The sequence below is a fragment of the Aquarana catesbeiana genome, linkage group LG13 (assembly GCF_042186555.1).
Source record: "Aquarana catesbeiana isolate 2022-GZ linkage group LG13, ASM4218655v1, whole genome shotgun sequence".
Lineage (NCBI taxonomy): Eukaryota > Metazoa > Chordata > Amphibia > Anura > Ranidae > Aquarana > Aquarana catesbeiana.
Genome location: NC_133336.1, coordinates 132,350,252 through 132,372,734, shown reverse-complemented (window position 1 = coordinate 132,372,734; position 22,483 = coordinate 132,350,252). Strand labels below are relative to the sequence as shown.

The following is a 22,483-nucleotide window of genomic DNA, read 5'->3' as shown; positions in this document are numbered from 1 at the left end:
TAAGCCAAAGGATCAAAGGGGCTTTTTTCTGAGATTCATTTACAATTTCTATTAAAATTATTGAGACATCCAGCTCCTTGTAGATAGAAAATGGGCGCAAGAGTTAGTTATTCCTGGTGATGTCTGGGAGGGGGTTTTAAAAGCAGTCCCTCTTTTCTCTTGCTCACTCGTATCAGCTTACACATTTATTATACATAGGGCATATCGTACACCACATTTTCTGTATAGCATTGGTTTACGTCAAAACTTCTTTTGATATATTATAGTATATATAGTACAAAATTTGTCAGACGATATAATACATATTTGGATAGATATGTTGCAATAGAAGTTCAATATTCTTGTTATTTGTAATCCCAGGCCTGGAATTGAACGCAGTGCATTGGCATTTACCGCCCCCCCCCCCCCCTTTTTTTGTCCTCCCTTCCCTATTCCTTTCCCTTTTTCCTTTTGTTTCTGTAAAAATTAAAAAAATGCTCTATAAGCAGAGATACTAATATTTAAATAACATTTGTTGAATTTTTCCCTTTTTTCTTTCTGTAAGAGCTAAAATGCCTTACTATATTTTTCTGTTCTTTTTGAATTTATGTTTGAAATGGCAATAAAAAGTAAAAAATAAAAAACTTCTTTTGCAGCAAGTGTAATAAAACTTATGGAGACTTGATACATCCATTGTGGTATTGTCCCAAACGTAAACTATACTGGACTGAGGTCCTTCATACCCATAAGCTGTGACAGGTTCTTCACCAAGTGTAGATCCTTTGACATCTACTCTGCAACACTTTGACTTATCCTAGACTAGTATAAATCTCTGGCTATTTCACTCTTTGCTGCTCGTAGCATGCTTGTTGTTAAATGGATTTCAACTTCTCCATCTAGGATGGCAGAACGGCTACAGGAACTGCACAGGTGCAGTGCATATGAAAGGCAACCATACATTTTACGCAATGCTAGATTTCGCATTGACCACATATGGAATTTTTTTTTTTTTTTTTTAAATTACCCACCGTAAAATACCTTAATCTGAGTTTATAGAGCCACCTACAGGAGCAGGACACTAGGCAGAAAAAGAACAGCACCGGTTATAGGCAATCCTAGCTGGTATAAACCAGCTTTCTCTGCTATAGACAAGCCAGTCACAAAGCAGTACAGGAAAAAAAAAAAAAAAAAAAAAAAAAAAAAAAAAAAAAAAAGGAGGGGTGGGTGCCGTGTCAGTCAATGAACCCAGAGAAAGGGATTTCATGGTTTTAACAAAAAAAATCCCTTTGCTCTTGCGTTCGTTGACTGACACAGCTTCTCTTCATTCTTGATCATTGGGACTTACCAAAGAAGTGTCTCAGGGAGGGGTGGGAAAACAACACAGGAACACAGGAAGCCAACACAGGAAGCCATATCACAGAAACAGACAACCACGCAAACTTAAAAACCTCCACAGGGAACACCATGAAAATCAAACAGCCATCTGCAAAACTTTGTGGGAAATGTAGACAGCCAAAGATGCAAAAACATCAACCTTGTAAAATTTGGTAAAGGTATGCACAGACAATTAGGTAGCTGCCTTGCAAACTTGAGACACAGATGCCTGATGTTAGAACACCCAAGAGGCATGAATCGCCCTGGTAGACTGCGCCACTGGTAAAAACCCAGAATCAAAAAAAAAAAATCTGACCTTCAAAAGGGAGCCATGGCAGACAGGTACACATGAACTGCCCTGACCACGTCCAAGGAGTGCAGTGCAATGGACGTGGATGCAGAAAAGGCAGGACAATGTCCTCATTCAGATGAATATTGGAAACCACCTTTGGAAGGAAAGAGGGTTGCAAACCACCTTATCCCTGTTAAGTCTCCCTGCAGAGACTTAAAGGACAAAGTCGTTAACTCAGACTTATGGTAAATGGGTAGGGGTGTGATGTACCCCATACTCATTCACATTGGGGGGAGGGGGATCTGGGGGTCCTCTGCCCGCAGACTTCCACAACCATGGCCCAGGGTTGTGCGGGAAGAGCCCTTGTCCCATCAACATGGGAACAAGGTGCTTTGGGGAAGCCCGCTGAAAGCTGATGACTCATCTGTTAAGGACGCGGCAGCTGGCTTCCTGGTCCGCTCCTTAACAACCAGCTACTGTTAGCGTTTGTTGTGCGCTTTTAACAAGTCAAAAGCGCATGTCAACTGTGCCGCAAACGTTTTGGGGGAGCGTTTTTAATGCTCTTTAAAACGAACTTATTAACGTACATTGATGCCTTTAGGCGCGTTTGATAAGCATCAGTATTTTGAAGCAAGTGTGAATGAACCCAAACGGTATGAATCAAAGAGTGTGTTGTGGCCAGTGTAAGTTTAAAAAAGACAGCAAAATCAGAGACCTAAAATGACGCGACGTTACACCACCGCACCTTGCACTACCTGCGGCTGTGTTTGCAAGCGAGTTACAAGCGGCATCTTACCTTGTATGTTTGCACTGGTGCTTTATCTGGCTGGTACTGTGTTTTTAAGCCGTTTAAAAAAAAAAAATTACTACACTTATTATCTTTGTCTATCGGTATCATTGAGCAGCTGTGCGTACCCTAAGAGAGAACTGATTGAAAGTCCCGGGCTCAGAGGATTTTGGAGACATTGTCTGAATCCATCGATCTGCTAAAGTAGGCTGTATATTGCATGGTTTATATTCCCTCTGGTGAGTGTGCAGTCTATGTGGGGAAGGCAGAGTGACACACGGATTTATCAGTATTTGTTATTATCACGGGCAATTTTACTGTTCCATCAAGTATTCACCAAATACTACATTTTTTGTATACACCGCTATTACTGACTTGCATATGATCTGGAGGAAGTGACAGCATACAGTGCCTTGAGAAAGTATTCATACCTATTGAAATTTTTCACTTTCTCATGTTACAACCAAAAACGTTAATGTATTTTATTGGGATTTTATGTGATCAACCAACAAAGTGGCACATAATTGTGAAGTGGAAAGAAAATGATAAATGTTTTTCAAAATGTTTTACAAATGTGTGAAAAGTGTGGCGTGCATTTGTATTCAGCCCCCCTGAGTCAATACTTTGAAGAACCACCTTTCCCTGCAATTACAGCTGTAAGTCTTTTTGGGTATGTCTGCCAGCATCTAGAGTGACATTTTTGCCCATTCTTCTTTGCAAAATGGCTCAAGCTGTCAGATTGGAGAAAACAGCAATTTTTAAGTCTTGCAAAAGATTCTCAATTTGATTTAGGTCTGGACTTTAACTGGACTATTCTAACACATGAATATGCTTTGCTCTAAACCGGGGTCAGCTACCTGTCGCCGACCTGGTCTTTGCTTCAGGTATGGCACATGCGCACGCTCACCCAATCCCAGGCTACAGGGGCAGGCCCCGTCCCGTGCATACGTGCGGCTGCCGGGCGGGAAAAGCCTCCAGAATAGCTCAGGCGGATTCGGCTCTTCTCCGAACACACCTGAGAGCTTCATATGGATAGTGCATGCAAATTGCCACCAGCCCTCCTCCCGGATCCAAGGGTACCATGTGGGAAGGTGAGAGGATTTCCAGCAGGGATCAGCACCACTGCACCCTCCCTGTGCCACTCTGCATTAAAAACTTCTGTACACTCCATCCCTCCTGACACCACAGTACCATTCCCTTCTGACCGCCCAATATCATATCCTCCAGGACACCCCAGCCCTCTTGATAACACCCCCCCCCCCGCAATATACCCATACCCTCCTGTCCCCCCTGCACTGTGTCCTCCTGACCCTCCCAGTACTGCTCCCCTTCCTGACCTCCCTGTACCATGCCCTCTCGACCCCTACCATACATACTGCCGACCCTCTGTACGCAGGCCTACCATACATACTGCCGACCCTCTGTACGCAGGCCTACCATACATACTGCCGACCCTCTGCACGCAGGCCTACCTTCTGCCGACCCTCTGCACGCAGGCCTACCTTCTGCCGACCCTCTGCACGCAGGCCTACCTTCTGCCGACCCTCTGCACGCAGGCCTACCTTCTGCCGACCCTCTGCACGCAGGCCTACCTTCTGCCGACCCTCTGCACGCAGGCCTACATACTACTTGCACTGGCCAGTAATCAGGGAAGATAGCCAGGCCTAAAATCAGTCAAGAAACTCAGCCTGCAGTACATGATGAACGCCGGCATCAGACTTGTGGGGGTAACCAATTGCTCCCCAGACATGAAAAAAAAATTGTGAATGAAAGTGAATGCAAAGTTTCTCACTGTAGCTAACTTTTAAAGGTAGGCCAAGTTTATATTTTTACAGTGACAGTTTTAGTAGGATTTCTATTTTTTTTTTTTTAATGCAGTCTTTATTTTCTATTGGGGGCTTGCTAGTTAATTGGTGTAACCAATTGCTTTCAGAAATCACCCAATTAGTAAAAAGTCCACCTGTGCGTAATTTAATCTCAGTACAAATACAGCTATTTGCAATGAAAGGTGGTTCTACAAAGTATAGACTCGGGGGCTAAATACAAATGCACGCCATACATTTCAGATATTTGTAAAAAATTGTGAAACCATTTATCATTTTCTTTTCACTTCACTATCATGTGCCACTTTGTGTTGGTCTATCACATAAAATCCTAATAAAATACATTTACATTTTTGGTTGCAACATGACAAAATGTGGAAAATGTCAACGGGTATGAATACTTTATCAAAAGTACTGTATTTGCCACATGCTAAATGTGACCTTACATCTGCATATTATTGCATTAAGCGTGTGAGCTGTTCTCTTGATTGAGACAGCAACTTTGTCTAGCGAGTGGCCACTTCTATAAATCACATATTTAAAGGAGCACTGCACTTTAATGAACTGCTTATATCAGGGGTCTCAAACTGGCAACCCTCCAGCCTTTGCGAAACTACAAGTCCCATGAGGCATTGCAAGACTGACAGTTACAAGCATGACTCCCACAGGCAGAGGCATGATGGAACTTGTAGTTTCAAAATAGCTGCTAGCAATAGAGGAAATGCACCACCCTCAAACATGAAAACAAAATTGCAGAGCTTAACAGTATATCAAATCAAATAGTCACAGCTGGAGGGCCGCCAGTTTGAGACCCCTGCGTTATATGGATTACTTGTTCATATTAATTTGATTTCCTAGCACTGCACTTTATATGGACTTCTTTGGACTATTTGATTTGATATACTGTTAAGCTCTGCAATTTTGTGTTCATGTTTGAGGGTGGTGCATTTCCTCTATTGCTAACTAGAAACAAAATCAAAATATACAAAATTTGTATTAAATAATCATCAAAAATTTTAAAACCAACATATGAAAATTCATATGATCGAGGTACAAAGGATTTTCAGCTCTACATGTTTCACCATCAACATGGCTTCCTCAGGAGCTTATTAGGAAACCTTGTGTACAATTTCACTAAAAATAGACTTAATACCGATATGACCTAAGGGGACATATATAATATGATCATAATTATCTGTAAATCATCAGAGGACCGTAACATTTTTACTTTGATTAGGGAGGGTATTTGTTTCTGTGGTTAGTTATCTGCATTCACAAAATGTATCAATTATAAAATTAATTCAAGTAATGATGTGAAGCTCCTCTAATTGATACCTGTTCTGAATTGTACTCCGGGCTCCTTTTGGACTGCTGGGGCCCCTGGTCAGTTGGGTGGAGTGGGTTGCCACACGGACGCCCAGGGCGTCACCTTGGGTGTGATGTTAGAAATCCCTTTGTTTTTGCCTCACGCTCTGGTGGCGCCAATTCTGTTCTCCCTCTCTCCCCCACCTTTTTTTGTTTCTCTATTTTCCCATTAGGATCAATTGCCTTCCCCCTTTCTATATATAAAGCCTTAAATGAAGGTATAGTTCTGTAAGCAGGTTGATTATATATATAGGTGGACTTGCCCTTTAATGGGTTGCCCAATATTGCCTGCCCTTTTTTTGGCCATCATTGTATTGGTTGGCGGGGTGAGGCAACTGGGGGGGAGCTCGGGGGTTTATTGGCAGGTTGTTGGTTTCTGTTTCTCTGCCTATTACTCTGTGTGCCTCCCCTAAACCCCCGGATTGTCATTTGGGGACATTTGTCACAATCGCGGCTGTTTTGCACATGCACAATCAGCAGAGATACGTGTCGAATGGGATGAGGAGTTTCCAAAATGGCGTGGATTGCGTTATTGCGAGATCTTACTCCTCGTCCTATTTGAGACAGGGGGGAAGGTTAAGGGGGGACAGGCAATGGACGTCCGCATCCCGGCGACGTCAGACGCCGTGGGGATGGAGGGGGTTGTTAAACACCCTCATGGTGGCGCTGATGCAGCCGCTCGCTTTGATTCCTGCAGAAGAGGGTTCTTTTCTATGGAAAGTAAGCTGATCCACGGCAAGTTGATTTTTTGAACAAACATAGGATTTGGGCTTGCCCAACATTAATCAACTATATTGTTACTTATAGGAGTTCTGTTTCCTGTATGTGGCTCTGGCTATTGATTTGGATCCATCTTGCCCTGCTGGTCTGTTATTGCTTTAAGGAAGAAAAAAATACTTTGGCATTTAAAAGTTTAGTTAGGTATTTTCCTAATGAATGTGATTACCGATACAGATAGTTATAATCGTATTATACATGTCCCCTTAGGTCATATCGTTATTAAGCCATACACTGGTTTTTGATGTTGTTCCATTTTGGTGTTGCCATGGTCTCCTTCCCGGGCCATTTATTGATGCAAAGTAGGTGAAAATGGATCAATTATGATTCATTAGACACCATCCAATTTGTCGAAGTCTAATTTGTAATATCTCTCTGCAGGTTCAATTAAAGGGTATATCCCCTGTGGCATTCTAATGCTTTGCCAAGACTGTCAATTTGGTGTTTTTTGCAGTCCTTCGGAGCGGTGTTTGCATTTCAGGTGAGTTTGTTCATCAGATATATACCGTATTTATCGGCGTATAACACGCACTTTTTTCCCCTTAAAATCAGGGGAAAGTCGCAGGTGCGTGTTATACGCCGATCCCCGCCGATCCCGAGCTGTCACATTTTCAAAATCGCGGACCGCGATTTGAAAATGGCGCCGCCGGAGCCGAAGTACACAGAGCCGGTCCTCGGCTCTTTCCGGCGGCTCTCGTTTACTTTCGGCTCCACTCGTAGTCCCGAGCGGAGCTATCCGAACCTACTCGGATAGCTCCGCTCGGGACTACGAGTGGAGCCGAAAGAAAACGAGAGCCGCTGGAAAGAGCAGAGGACCGGCTCTGTGTACTTCGGCGCCGGCGGCGCCATTTTCAAATCGCGGACCGCGATTTTGAAGCCCTGGAAGCAGGGACAGGGGATCCCAGGCTGCACTGGGGCAAGGCTGCACTGGGGAAGGCTGCAATGAAGGGCATTTAAATGTAAGTTTTTTTCCCTTCAACTTCCCTCCTAAAAGTTTTTTTCCTTAAAATTCCCTCCTAAATTGGGGTGCGTGTTACACGCCGATAAATACGGTGTATATGTATATATATATATATATATATATATATATATATATATATATATATATATATATATATATATATATATATATATATATATATATATATATATATATATATATATTAGTCACGGAACGTCCCACACTCCGCTTGAGTGCTTCCGTCATATACTACTTCCTCCCAGTCTGTATACAGATATTCCAACCTCTCTGAGCACAAAACAAGGCGATACTTGCTTTTTGCTACTATGAACTGTACTTTATATGCCGTTGGAACCTCCTCTAACAATACAACTGTAACCTAATTAACATAATTAACATGAGCTAATTAACTAAAAAAATTTACCCAGACCAGATGACAGACTTGTGGGCACCGAGCTTCACACAGTAGTATAAACACAATAGCTGGAGCTAATTACAATTAACAATACAAACAACAATCTCCCCCCTCCTCAGCCTATTCATCAACAGTTCGGCTCCTAGCCAGTCCTGGAGGCTAATGTGATCAGCTCACTCAATTAACAGGTTGAGTTCAGAATCAACCAAACCAATAATAGTCTCTACATACATCCTGGGAGATATTGTGGACAAATATTACTGTCCCATTTTAAGTAGTCCAAGATATATTTTTTCACTCACCCTGTGCCAGGATGGCACAGGGTGACTTAGACATAAGATGTATTCTGAGTTCCACGGGCCCTCCCATCACATTTATATATATTTATATATATTGTGTATTATCATCATCAGACCTTTATGGTTTCTATAAATGAATTGTTTATCTTATTATATTGATTGAATATATTAAATGTTCTTTTTTGTCTATTTTTAGTGAAATTGTACACAAGGTTTACAATAAGCTCCCGAGGAAGCCATGTTGATGGCGAAACATGTTGAGCTGAAAATCCTTTCTGCCACGATCGTATGAATTTTCATATGTTGGATTTTAAAATGTTTAATGTTCATTTAAAAAAAATGTCATACAAACCTTCCGTGAAGGTTCCAAATTGTTCACTACAGTTTACTAAATGTGATCTAAAGAGCGAGCAGAAATTCTCTACCCATAGAAAGATATTTAACACTTTCCTTGCTGATTTAAATACCCCTTGTCCAAGGGATTTGCATCTCTGGCAAGATTCTTTTAATGAATAGTGGGGAAGGGTAGACATCAGAAGTGAACAAAGCCATCAAAGATGGGACAATCTAGTCTGAAGAGACAGTTTTGGCTGTGTAAGGGTTGGAGAATTTGTCTCATAGGGGAGGATGGCCCTTTGGAGAGGCCTCAAGAGAAACTGGGCAAAGATAATTGCCTTGAAAAAAAGATTCCAAGAACCCAAAAACTCCCATGTTGAGATGAACAGTGAAGTGTTGTGTTTGGAGCTGGAAGATTTGTTGTATTGGAATAGCTAATTCGGGAAGGTAAAGGCAAGATCATTGCAATCTGTGTACACAATGATGCCATTTAGTTATATTTTAGTAGTAGGGAAGGATCCAGAAAGGATTTGTGGAAGTTTATTATTCCTCCTCATCCAAGAAAGCAAGCAGTGACCCAACACCAAGGGACACTAAGCAGAATTTCCTTACAAATGTTGAAAGCACTGACAGCTTTAGGGGTCCAATATGGTACACACTGTCCTGTCTACTTGGGAACTATGAAGAGATTTAAATACAAAATGAATTTAAGTGAACTCGCAACACCACCCTCTCCAGTCCAGTCTGGCACTTTAAAACATAGTTATACAGCCTCTAGCGCTGTGTAGCTGAGTGCTCATTAGTCAGCATTGGCTATGTGACATCACTGACACACGAGAATCCTGTTGAGGATCTTTCCTTCTAGAACAGCATCCCGGAACAAAGCAGAGATTCTCATTGGTCAGTGCAGTCAAATGTCAGTGCTGGCCAAGGAGCACTGGCTTGCGTACATTATGCAGTTATGGGGCCTTTGGTGCTGTGTAGTTAGGTTTTAAAGTGCTGGACCATTATACCAGCTGGAGAGGGTGGTGGAAGATGGTAAGGCTATAAGGTGCATGCAGCGGGAACCAGGGACGTGAGGAAGGTGTCATAATACACTGTACAAAATTGTAATACATTTTTTGTGAAAAGCTGATTCTTTTGAAAAGAAGAGACAAACCATTCAAGCACCGCAAAAAGCACAGGATCAGGGGAATGAGATTTTAAATGTTAGACAAAAAAAACAAACATGGTGTTGTGGGAAAGAGGTACACTGAATCGCCCCACCGAGGTTAATGAGCATTGGTCTGGGTTATTTGCCTGCCCAGAAGACTTTGATCTGGGCTGCATGCAACACTTGGCTGAAGAGTGCCAAGAAGTATGAAAGAAAAAATGCTTAAAGAGTGACAAGAAAAAATGCTGAATAAGTGAAGCAGAAATAAAGGGTCAATACACACCTGTCCATTTGTCCCTTGCCGGCATGTGTCGGTCTTCAGGTCTCTTCATTGGCTGGCGGGGGATGACATCACTCCAGCACCATGTGCAGGAGCCAGTCACCCCGGCACTCAGAAAAGCCTGGGACTGCAAGCTGAGCTGAACTTTAGTAGATCAGTTTACAGCACTGACGAGAACAGGGGCATTTTTTTTGCAGAAGATACATTGAATTTCTCTTCTGCAATGAAAGCATGCCTGGTTTGCGGTTTGCCTGGTTGCTGTTTCTTACAGCAGAACTTCAGTTTTGCTTTAAAAATGTGAATCAGACATACATGATGGTACACCCGTTATGGTGAAATATACAGGATCTATCACCGTAAGAACTAACCAATGATGGAATTAGTCTGCATTTAAAGGGTAGATCCTCCAAAGATACACCAAATAGCCATTGTGACTGTTGCATTACTTGGAGAATAATTCTCATATTGATGATTAGAGAAAGCCCAAAAAAAATCCCATTTGTTTGCAGAGCACCCTAGTGCTCTGGTGAAGAGGAGGTGGAGCAAAAGGAGAAGGCCAGATGTATCCAGAACATAAGGACATTTTAAAGTCCACAATGTCAATTTAAAGTGTTTGTAAACCCTTATATATACACACAAATAAAGTGACAAGCCTCAGGTGATGCACAGAGGTGAAACAATTCCTCCTACACAAGTTGTACCTCTTACTTTGCAGCCATTTGTCCTGTACATCCTTGTAATACTTGGATTAAAAGGAATATTTATGAACTCACAAAGCAGGGGGCGGGGAGCTGCAGTTACACACTAAAAAAGAGCTCCGAGAGCCGATTAGAGGGAAGGGGCACAGCCTCCTTTGACACAGCACACAATAGAGGCCGTTAATCATAGGTTGTGCTGGAGTTCCCTCCCTTGTTAAGCTTTTTCTACACCAAGAGCTAAAAAGGTATCAGAAGGGACTCATGCTGATTAAAGCCTAGTACACACGGGCCAAATGTCGGGCGACATCAATAAAAACCGACTGACATTCGGCCCGTGTATTACATAGTTACACAGTTGGTAAAGGTTGAATAAAGACCAATAGTCCATCCAGTTCAACCTCTGTAGGTGTACGTGTCAGTGTCGATAATTATTTCCCATATCCCTGTATGTTATGTTCTTTAAGATGCATGTCCAAGACTTTTAAAAATATCAATACTCCCCGCTGACACCAAATGTGGAAGGGAGTTCCACATACTCATCGCCCTGACAGTGGAAAACCCCCTGCGTAGCTTAAGGTTAAACCACGTCTCCTCTAATCTCATTGTGTGACCCCATATCCTCTTACACGCCCTGAGACTGAATTTTTTTTTTCCTACGCTGGGATCACCATTGAGGTATTTGCAATTTGCCATCATGTGCCCTCTCAAGCGTCTAAACTTAATGTTTGTAGTCGTTCCTCGTAATTGAGGTCCTCCAATTCCATTAATTTTGCTGCCCTTCTTTTGACTCTCTAGGTCCAACACATCCCTTCTGAAGGCTGATGACCAGAACTGGACAGAATACTTCAGATGTGGCCTGACCTGAGTTTTATAAAGTGGCAGGATTATAGTTTTATCTTTGGAGTTTATCCCCTTTTTTATGTATGCTAATATTCTGCCAGCTTTGGTAACTGTAGCTTGACATTGCATGCTATTGCCCACTCTGTCTTCTACTAGGAACCCCAGATCAAGTAGTTTGCGTTTATGTTTTTAGCTCCCAAGTGCAATACCTTACATTTCTCCACATAAAACCTCATTTGCCATGTAGTTGCCCACCCCATTATTGTGTTCAGGTTTTTCTGTAAAATTTCTATATCCTGATGTGAAGTTATTGCCCTGCATATTTTTGTGTCGTCCGCAAAAACTGAGCTTGAGCTATGTATCCCATCCTCTATCATTTATGAATTAAACAAAATTGGTCCCGAGACAGAGCTTTGGGGTACCCCACTTAATACTCCAGACCAGTCCGAGTACACTTATTTATCACTACCCTTTGGATATACCCCTGTGTATCCAGTTAATCCAAAAACAAACCTTATAGTACATGCCTGCAGATCTCAGCTTGTAGATTAAGCATTTTTGGGGAACTGTATCAAATGCTTTTGCAAAATCCAGATACACCACATCCACAGGCCTCCCCCTATCTAGATGGCAGCTCAATTCCTCGAAGAATGTTAAAAGATTGGTCTGGCAAGAACGACCCTTCGAAAACACATGCTGATTACTACGAATGATACTTTTTTTTTCAGCAAATTCTTGGATATAGTACCTTATCATCCCCTCCAATAATTTACCTACTATTGATGTTAGGCTGACTGGCCTGTAGTTTTTTCAGGAATAAGTATCTGCCCTTTTTTGAATATTGGTACCACAATGGCTGTTCTCTAATAAACTGCTACAATTCCTGTCCCTATGCAAAGATTAGAAATAATGGTGTAGCTATAACTAAGTTCTTCGAGGACTCTCGGATGTAAACCATCTAGTCCAGGTGATTTATATGTGTTAAGCTTATCTAGTCTTTCCTTGACTTCGGCCTCTGTTAGCCACAAGGGTAAATCCTGTGACGTGTTATTAACAATCCTGTCACAGTCGATATACCATTCCTTTTCCTCTGTAAAAATTGAGAAGAAAGCATTTAGTAGTGTTGCATTCTCTGTGTCATCTGTAACCATCCTCCCATCATTGTCTAATGTGGGCAACGTGCTCTGATCTTGATTTTTTACTGTTACCTAAAAAACTCCTTGGGATTGTTTTTACTCTCCTCTGCTATGTGTCTCTTGTAGTCTTATTTAGCTGCCTGATTTTGTTCTTGCACTTCTAATTGTAGTTTTTCTTGCACTTCTTATTGTAGTATTGGAATGCTGGCAATGCCCCCCTCCGTTTTATATTTTTTAAAAAGGACATTTTTTTCCCCTCTTCAAAAATACTTTTTTTTTTTTAATTGTTTCTTTAGATCAGTTATAAAACATCACATCATAAGATACAGGCAGTAAGACATTTCAAGTTCAGAAAATACAAACCAAAACAGAAAACGAGCCAATAGAACTTAACAGGGATACAATTATGGGCGGATAAAAGCGGCTTCCATCTTTGGATCAGCTAAACAATTTCCATACAGTATCTTATTTCAAATCTGGTTGGATGAGTATATATTAGACTATAATATAAAGCTAGAGGATATTCAAAGGGTATTTCTAGTGGGAATCATAAAGATGTGTGGTTATCGGATTCAAGAGGGTATACTGAATCATCCCAACCTTTCCAAATCTTATCAAATAAGGGTAGGTTACCATTGATCTTTGCAGTCAGATGTTCCATGCTGCGTGTATCTGCTAGAATAGAAAGAAAGTGGTGGATAGTGGGAGGAGAAGTAGAGAGCCAATGCCTAGGAATGGCTCTTTTCGCTGCTAGAAGTATAAAAGGACCCAAGTTTCTGTAATGCTTTGGAGATATCCGGTATAGGGAGGCCCAGGAGGAAATATATAGGATTCAATTGAATGGTTGTGGAAAGTAATATTTGGAAAAGTTTTTGAACCTCGGTCCAACATGGGCCAATGACAGGGCATTCCCAAAAGATATGAAAATGAGAGCCTACAGAGTCTCCACATCTCCAGCATAGGTTAGAGACGGAGGGGTTATGAGCATGTAACAATCAGGAGTTCTATACCAAAAAAAAAAAATCTTAATGGCAGTTTCTTTTTGTGCTACACATCGTGAGATTTTTGAGGACGATTCCCATATTTTTCCCCAATCTAACAATGAGATTGGCCTGTGCAATATTCAGGACCATTTTTCCATGTAATTGTGTGAAGAGTCTGTTAGAAAGGGCGTCTCGTGAAGCATTTTATATATGGATGAAATCAGTTTGGGTTCATAAGGGCCATTTGCACAGAGTATTTCAAAGTCTGTGGGTTTCTCCAAGGATAGTGAGGGCATATTGGCAAGGAAAAAAATGTTTAAATTGTATATATGAGTACAACAAGGAGGCAGGAAGTTCATGTTTCTTTTTTTTTTTTCTGGTAAGGACAGGAGTTTATGTGTAACCGATGTCGCAACTGAAAGATGCCCGCCTGGTTTCATGGGAGTGTTCGTATAGAAGACATTCCATCTGGAATAAAAAGGACATGCAGGAGTGGAGAGCAAGGGGAGGAGAGGGAGAATCGGTCTGCACATTTCCTCCAAATGGGTAGGGTGAAAAGCATTGGCCAAACAAAGGAATCTTAATTGGGGCATACATTTATTTGAGGAAGACCATAACACGTAACAAGGATGTACTGGAACAGTGATCCCCATTTCAATTCTAGTCCTATTTGGAGCTTTCCTAGAAGTCCAGGAAGTCAATACCCTAAGGTGAGAGGCATAATAATATTTAATTAAATCTGATGCAGCCAGCCCTCCTTTAGTTCTGAGAGCAAAAACTACTGATTAAGCAATCCTATGGGAGGCGTTATTCCATATAAAGTTGAGGCATTTTCACTGGAGGTTTTTCAGCTGCGACATTGGGACCAGGATTGGCAGTGTTTTAAATAAGTACAATAATTTGGGCAGGATCAACATTTTGAGAACATTAATTCTGCTAAGGAGAGAGATTGGAATGGAGGACCAGAGGTGCAGAAGTCTGGTTATTTCTGCGAACATAGTGGGGAAAGTTGGCTTGATAGAGAGGAATATGAGGGGGTAAGATGAATGCCCAGATATTTCAACGAAGACGAGCACCATCTGTATTTAAATCTGCCTTGTAAAGAGCTGAGCAAGTCTGGGGTTATGTCAATAGGAAGGGCTTCTGTTTTGGACTGATTAATCTTAAAACCTGACAGAGATCCAAAAGGTGGATAGAGTGTCGTGTAAGGAACGTAAGAAGACGATGGGTGAGAGTCAGTAAGATGTCTGCAAAGAGTGACAGCTTATAGTCCTGTTGTCACAGCGGGACCCCCTGGATATCAGGGTGAGATCTAATGGCCGTTGCAAGAGGTACAAGGCTCAATATAAACAACAGGGGTGACAAAGGACAACCCTGCCTGGTGCCATTACTAAGGGTGAACCGCTGCAACATATAGGAAGACAATCTGAAAGAGCTGGGGTGAGAATACAGGGCTTGTAGAGCCTGTAGGAAGAGACCCGAGAATCCAAATCTAGCCAGGACCGCGAAAATAAATGGCCAGCTTAAATGGTCGAAAGCTTTTTGTGCGTCTAAGCTTAAAACGATAGTGGGTTGTTTAGTTACTAAGTCAATCAGGTCTATGGATCTTATCGGGTTGTCCCCTGCACGTTTTGTTGGGACGAATCCCACTTGATCTTTATGGAACAGAGTCATCAGTAGGGGTGAGAGTCCACTGGCTAATATTTTAGTAAAGATCTTATAGTCCGAATTTAATAAAGCAATGGGGCGGGAATTGTCTGGTAGTATGGGATCTTTACCCGGTTTAGGAATGACTGTTATATAAGCATGTAGGAACTGTAAGTGTGGGATGGAACCCTTAAGGAAAGAAGAATATAGGGATTGTAGATAGGGGTTTAGATTCTGTGAAATGGTTTCGTAATAAATCTAAGGGAAGGCCATCCGGACCTGGGGACTTGTGGGGCGGGAGATTTTTGATCACTTCTGTTATTTCCTCTGTGGTAATAGGTGTGTTTTAAGAGTAGAAATTTGTTCAGTGAATAGTTTGGGTAGTGTTAGGGAGGATATGAATTTATCAAACTTCGACTGAGAATTGGGAATTCGAGCCAGGGCTTAAACAGTTATACAACCGATTATAGAAGTCCCCAAATACTTTAGACATAGCTTTAGGACAGTAGGGGGGCCGTCATGCTGCATCAGGTGGTCAAGTATTGATAGAAAGGGTCGTGGTTTTAACCTGTTAAATAGAATCCTATGTGGTTTATTTGCAAATTCATAGAATTTTTGTCTGGCCCATAACAGATTTGGAAATTTTATTCATGTCAAATGATTTGATTCGATCTCGGTAACCGCTCTCAATCTTTCCACCGTGGGGGATTCCAACAAGTACATCTATGTAGTTTGCAGTTGAGCAAGGAGATCGACTTTCAATTTGGGAGTCTCGTTTCAGGCGAGAGCCTGTAGATATGCACTCGCCTCTGGAAAAAGCCTTGTGAGCCTCCCACAAGGAGGAAATTTCTGAAACCGACCCATCATTTAGTAGGTAGAATTCGGTCAGCTTCTGTTGCAAGTGAGTTTGGGATACTGGATTTTTGATCAGGGACTCGTTGAGACGCCAATGGCACGACTTGGGCTTTGAAGACTTCAAAACAATGTCGAGTTCAATGGGTGCATGGTCCGACCAGGTGATAGGGTTTATCTCCGAGAAGACTACATAAGGAAGGAGAGGGGCCGTAACTAGAAAATGATCTAATCTATAATATACATTGGGGACGGAAAGTATTCAGACCCCCTTAAATTTTTCACTCAGTTATATTGCAGCCATTTGCTAAAATCATTTAAGTTCATTTTTTTCCTCATTAATGTATATACAGCACCCCATATTGACAGAAAAACACAGAATTGTTGACATTTTTGCAGATTTATTAAAAAAGAAAAACTGAAATATCACATGGTCCTAAGTATTCAGACCCTTTGCTCAGTATTTTAGTAGAAGCACCCTTTTGATCTAATACAGCCATGAGTCTTTTTGGGAAAGATGCAACAAGTTTTTCACACCTGGATTTGGGGATCCTCTGCCATTCCTCCTTGCAGATCCTTCTCCAGTTCTGTCAGGTTGGATGTAAAGGTTGGTGGACAGCCATTTTTAGGTCTCTCCAGGGATGCTCAATTGGGTTTAAGTCAGGGCTCTGGCTGGGCCGAAGTTGTTGTGAAGCCACTCCTTCGTTATTTTAGCTGTGTGCTTAGGGTCATTGTCTTGTTGGAAGGTAAACCTTCGGCCCAGTCTGAGGTCCTGAGCACTCTGGAGAAGGTTTTCGTCCAGGATATATCTGTACTTGACCGCATTCATCTTTCCTTCGATTGCAACCAGTCGTCCTGTCCCTGCAGCTGAAAACCCCCCCACAGCATGATGCTGCCACCACCATGCTTCACTGTTGGAACTGTATTGGACAGGTGATGAGCAGTGCCTGGTTTTCTCCACACATACCGCTTAGAATTAAGGCCAAAAAGTTCTATCACGGTCCCATCAGACCAGAGAATCTTATTTCTCACCATCTTGGAGTCCTTCAGGTGTTTTTAGCAAACTCCATGCGAGCTTTCATGTGTTTTGCACTGAGGAGAGGCTTCCGTCGGGCCACTCTGCCAGAAAGCCACGACTGGTGGAGGGCTGCAGTGATGGTTGACTTTCTACAACTTTCTCCCATTTCCTGACTGCATCTCTGGAGCTCAGTCACAGTGATCTTTGGGTTTTCTTTACCTCTCTCACCAAGGCTCTTCTCCCCCGATAGCTCTGTTTGGCTGGACAGCCAGCTCTAGGAAGGGTTCTAGTCATCCCAAACGTCTTCCATTTAAGGATTATGGAGGCCACTGTGCTCTTAGGAACCTTAAGTGCAGCAGAAATTTTTTTTGTAACCTTGGCCAGATATGTGCCTTGCCACAAATCTGTCTCTGAGCTCTTCAGGCAGTTCCTTTGACCTCATGATTCTTATTTGCTCTGACATGCACTGTGAGCTGTAAGGTCTTATATAGACAGGTGTGTGGCTTTCCTAATCAAGTCCAATCAGTATAAACAAACACAGCTGGACTCAAATGAAGGTGTAGAACCATCTCAAGGATGATCAGAAGAAATGGACAGCACCTGAGTTAAATATATGAGTGTCACAGCAAAGGGTCTGAATACTTAGGACCATGTGATATTTCAGTTTTTCTTTTTTAATAAATCTGCAAAAATGTCAGCAATTCTGTGTTTTTCTGTCAATATGGGGTGCTGTATATACATTAATGAGGAAAAAAATGAACTTAAATGATTTTAGCAAATGGCTGCAATATAACAGAGTGAAAAATGTAAGGGGGTCTGAATACTTTCTGTCCCCACTGTAGCTTGGGGGGGGGGGGGGGGGGGGGAGTAGAATGTGTAACTTCTGAGTGGGATGTTTTACTCTCCAGGTGTCAAAAAGATTATGTGATCTAGTTAATTTATGGAAAGAGGCGGATGATTTCTGGGTAGCGGCTCGTGGGGCATCTTGGAATAGAGTTTGTCTATCCCTGGTCAGAGACATACACACATTGAAATCGCCTCCCAAAATCATAAAAGGCTGAGAAAAGGATTGTAACTTCTCAAAAACTGTTGTGAGGAAACTAATTTGTCCTACATTTGGAGCATATATGTTAGCCAAAGTGAAATGAGTGTTCAGGTGACTACAATTCAGGAGTATGAACCGACCGTGAGGGTCTAGATATCATGAGAGAACCCGGATCAGGCAGGATCGTTCAATGAGAATTGCTACTCCTGTCTTTCCAGATGGGTCTGAGGCCATTGCAAAATGTTTGGAAGCAAATTCGAATGATCCACTGGATTTAAAGTGGGTCTCTTGAATCATAAATCACCTCTGCATTGGAGGACCTAAACTCCCTAAGAGCTTGGCATCGCTTCCCGATGGAGTTCAAGCCCTTAACATTGCATGAATATACTTTAAGAGCCATATCTAAACAGGTGAAAATAATGCACGCATATTATATACTGTAAAACAAGTATATGAAAATCCATGAGATAAAACATGTAAAAGGCACATAGATACCGAAGTTGAAACGGTGTTATAGATTTCGCATTAGCAACCGTATAAAAAGGTAAAAAAAAAAAAACGACCTTTAAATTGAAAAAACAGTAAAAAATGACAAAAAAAAAAACAAAACAAAAAAAAAAAAACAAACAAAAAAAGCATTTTTTTTTAAAAACCTGAAGGTACCCGAAGGTAAAACTTCAGGATACCCAGGCAGAAGCCATGGGTTGTGGTGAGGGGCATAGCAGCCTGCAGGAACCGACGGAGGGTCCCCATCTCTTCTAGAGTAGCAGACAAAACTGATCAGTGGTAAGCAACTAGTCGATCAAGAAAGGGGGAGGAAGAAACTTCTTCCAGAAAAATTAATGGTGATAAGTTCTATCAAACAGTAAGGAGTGTGTCTCTTTGTGAGAGAAGGTGACCAGTCTCCAAGAGGGTCACTGGCATAGCCAGACTAAGCAATGTCTGGCTACGGTATTAAAGATTAAATATTGATGGAGGAAGGGTCTCTTCAGGTCGGAAATCTGTGAGAATTAGCTCGTTGAGGGGTGGAAAAGGCCTTCTGCGATCTTCGTTGGACTGGGGTCCAAATCTTGGCCGGGGTCGTGAGTGGCTTAGGATTCGGAGCCTGGGGCTGAAAATCTTCAGGGATGGGTGGGTTGCAGATAAAGGCTTCACTTTCGTAGAAGTCTCTGTGAGTATTGGACACCATCTTGGGAAGTGGACAGGCAGAATGGGAACCCCCAGCGGTAAGGGACTTGATGGTTTTGTAGAGGTGTGGTAACAGGGCGAAAGCTGTGTCTTTTGGCTAAAGTAATCAGAGAAAGATCATTTGTTTAAAGTCAATGCGTGATTTGTAGCGGGTTGTAATTGTGAGGGCTACTTTAGTCTCATAGTAGTGGAAACAGACAATAACGTCTCTGGGGTTAGCAATAGGAGGGGGTTTTGGAGCCAAGGATCTGTGTGCCCGGTCAAGGCGCCAATCTATGTCAGGGAGATGGGGAGCTAAGATAATAAACAGGCCCAAAAGAGAAGGGCGTAGCTCCTTGTCACTGACCATTTCAGGGATCCCTCTGATTCTCAAATTCTGGCGTCTTTCCCGGTTCTCCAAATCTTCCTGCTGGAGCTGGGAGACTATGTTTCATGGCGGCATCGTCTTCCTCGAGAGCAGGTACATACTGGGTTAATTCATCAAATTTATTCTCCAAAGTGTCAGTGCGTTCCCCCAGTTAATCTCTCTCTCCCCGCAGCTCATGTGCTATTTTACCCACCTCCTTAGCAATATTGTGGGTCAGGCCCTGGAGTAATGATTGTAGTTTGAGGTCCAGTACAGCCACAGCAGCTATAGTATTGATTGGTATTGCTGGGACCTGTGATTCTCCAAAATTGCATTTCCCGTCATCAGGCGGGGTTCAGCGGTGTCTGGCGGGCCGGGCGGGTCACTCGAGGCCAGGGATTGCGGCCTATACAGGAAGCGCTCTATATTGTGAATAGGCTGCGACGGTGGCGGCGGGATAAAACCTCTGTAGATCGCTTTTTGGAAGCCGATTTTACCCATACGGTGCCTGGGGACCACCGGCAGTCGGCGGTGTCACTCCTGGGGCTAGTGGTGCGTTGTAAGCTTAGCAAGAGCCTCGAACAGGGAGACGGGGACCGGAGCGCTTCTCTCACACGTCCGCCATCCTACACGCCGCGCATGCGCCCCCTCAAAAATACTTTTTACGTTACAGTTTAGCCACCCAGGTTTAACCTTTGCTCTTCTATATTTATTGCCCATTGGAATGCACTGTGTGATACCATTGTTTAACCGCTTTCCGCCTGCCAGCCGTCATATGACGGCCAGGCGGCATGGCGTCATATGACGCCCTCGCCTTTCCTGCCCACCAGGGAGCGCGCGCCGCCAGCAATCGCGATGTTCACTGGGCACCCGCGATTGCCCGGTAACACAGCAGGACCGTGGATCTCTGTGTGTAAACACAGAGATCCACGTCCTATCAGAGGAGAGGAGACCGATGTGTGTTCTCAGTATAGTAGCAAACTACGGCCCTCCAGCTGTTGCAGAACTACACATCCCATGAGGCATTGTAAAACTCTTACATTCACAGACATGACTAGGCATGATGGGAATTGTAGTTCCTGAACACCTGAGGGCTGCAGTTTGAAGACCCCTGGTATAGAGCAACACCAATCGGTCTCCTCCCCTTGTGAGTCCCTCCCCCCTTCGATCACCCCCTAGTGTTAACCCCTTCCCTGCCAGTCACATTTATACAGAAATCAGTGCATTTTTAGAGCACGCATCGCTGTATAAATGTGAATGGTCCCAAAAATATGTCAAAAGTGCCGCCATTACTAGTAAAAATAAATAAATAAATAAAAATGCTATAAATCTATCCCCTATTTTGTAGACACTATAACTTTTGCGCAAACCAATCAATATACACTCATTGCGATTTTTTTTACCAAAAATATGTAGAAGAATACATATCGGCCTAAAAACTGAAGAAAAATTTGTTTAAAAAAAAAAAAATTGGATATTTATTATGGCAAAAAGTAAAAAATAGTGTTTTTTTTTTTTTTTTTAAATTGTCACTCTTGTTTATAGCGCAAAAAATAAAAACCGCAGAGGTGATCAAATACCACTAAAAGAAAGCTCTATTTGCGGGGAAAAAATGAAAAATGGCCTGGGCAGGAAGGGAGTGAAAGTGCACTGTATTGAGATGGTTAATATATGTTCCTAAAGCATACCCATTATTCTTCCATGTTTAATGCTTCTAGGATTTGGCCCCAAATAGATGTCTTGTAGTATTGAGCACAGTTCAGAAAAGTTTGCTCGTTTGAAATTTAGAGTTTTTGTGCTACCCTCGTGCCTTCCTTTTCCTATAATTTACACCAAATGCGATCATCCTGTGATCGCTAGAGCCCAAGTTGTACCGTAATGCCACATCTGAGATCAGACTTGGATCGTTCGTAATTAATAAATCTAGCAATGCATTCCTTTCTAGTTGGGGAATCCACCAATTAAGACATGAAGTTGTCCTGAAAGAAATTCATGAAATGACAGGCCTTTAAGGAGTGAGCTGTCCCTTGTACCCAGTCTATATCAGTATAATTGAAGTCCCCCATTATGACGACATTTCCTTGCCATTTCTATCTGTGATAGGTCCAGCTCCTCCTTCAGGTTGGGAGGCCTGTAACATATGCCCCCACTATTAATTTCCCCATTTTCTTCTTCTTTGGAGTTCTACCCACATAGATTCCACCACCACCCCGTCCCCTTCTATATATATATATATATATAACATACACACACACACACACACACACACACACACACACACACACACCTCCCCCTCTTCTACCTTCCCTGTCCTTCCGATACAAGGAATACCTCAGAATATTTGCCAGCCAGTTGTGTGAGCTGTCAAACCAAAATGTATTTTATTCCCACAAAGTCTACTTGCTTCTCGTGTAATAGCAGCTCCAGTTCATCCACTTTGTTAGCTAGGTTCCTGGCATTTGTGTATACGCCTCTCAGTGTTGTATGAGTGCACATTACATTTCTCCTTCTGTTTTCTCAGGCTATGTTTTTGATTGTTGTTTGTTTGATTTGTCCACTCATTCACTTCGGGATTAGATGCATTATCACTACTGCCCTCTGTCCTTTGCTCACTGCCGGCTATGGCTTCCTCTGAACCCTTCCCCCAACTAGTTTAAAAGCCCATCCAACTTTGTGGCCATATTTCTTCCAAGTAGAGCTGCACCCTCCGCATTAAAGGATATTTAAAAGGTTAGTTTAAAAAAAAAAAAAAAACAAACAAACACACACAAACATACATGTCATACATTCCTCCTCTGTGCAGATGGTTTTGCACAGAGTGGCCCTGAGCCTCCTCTTCTGGGGTCCCTCAGCAACACTCCTGGATCCTCCTCTTCGAGTACCCCATTA

The 22,483-nt window shown here is 42.4% G+C and overlaps 1 protein-coding gene across 2 annotated transcripts in view; it reads right to left on the bottom strand.

Moving 5' to 3' along the window:
* KNL1 (kinetochore scaffold 1) overlaps positions 1-22,483 on the bottom strand; it is a 318,489-nt gene that overhangs the window by 90,505 nt on the left and 205,501 nt on the right. The window lies entirely within an intron of this gene.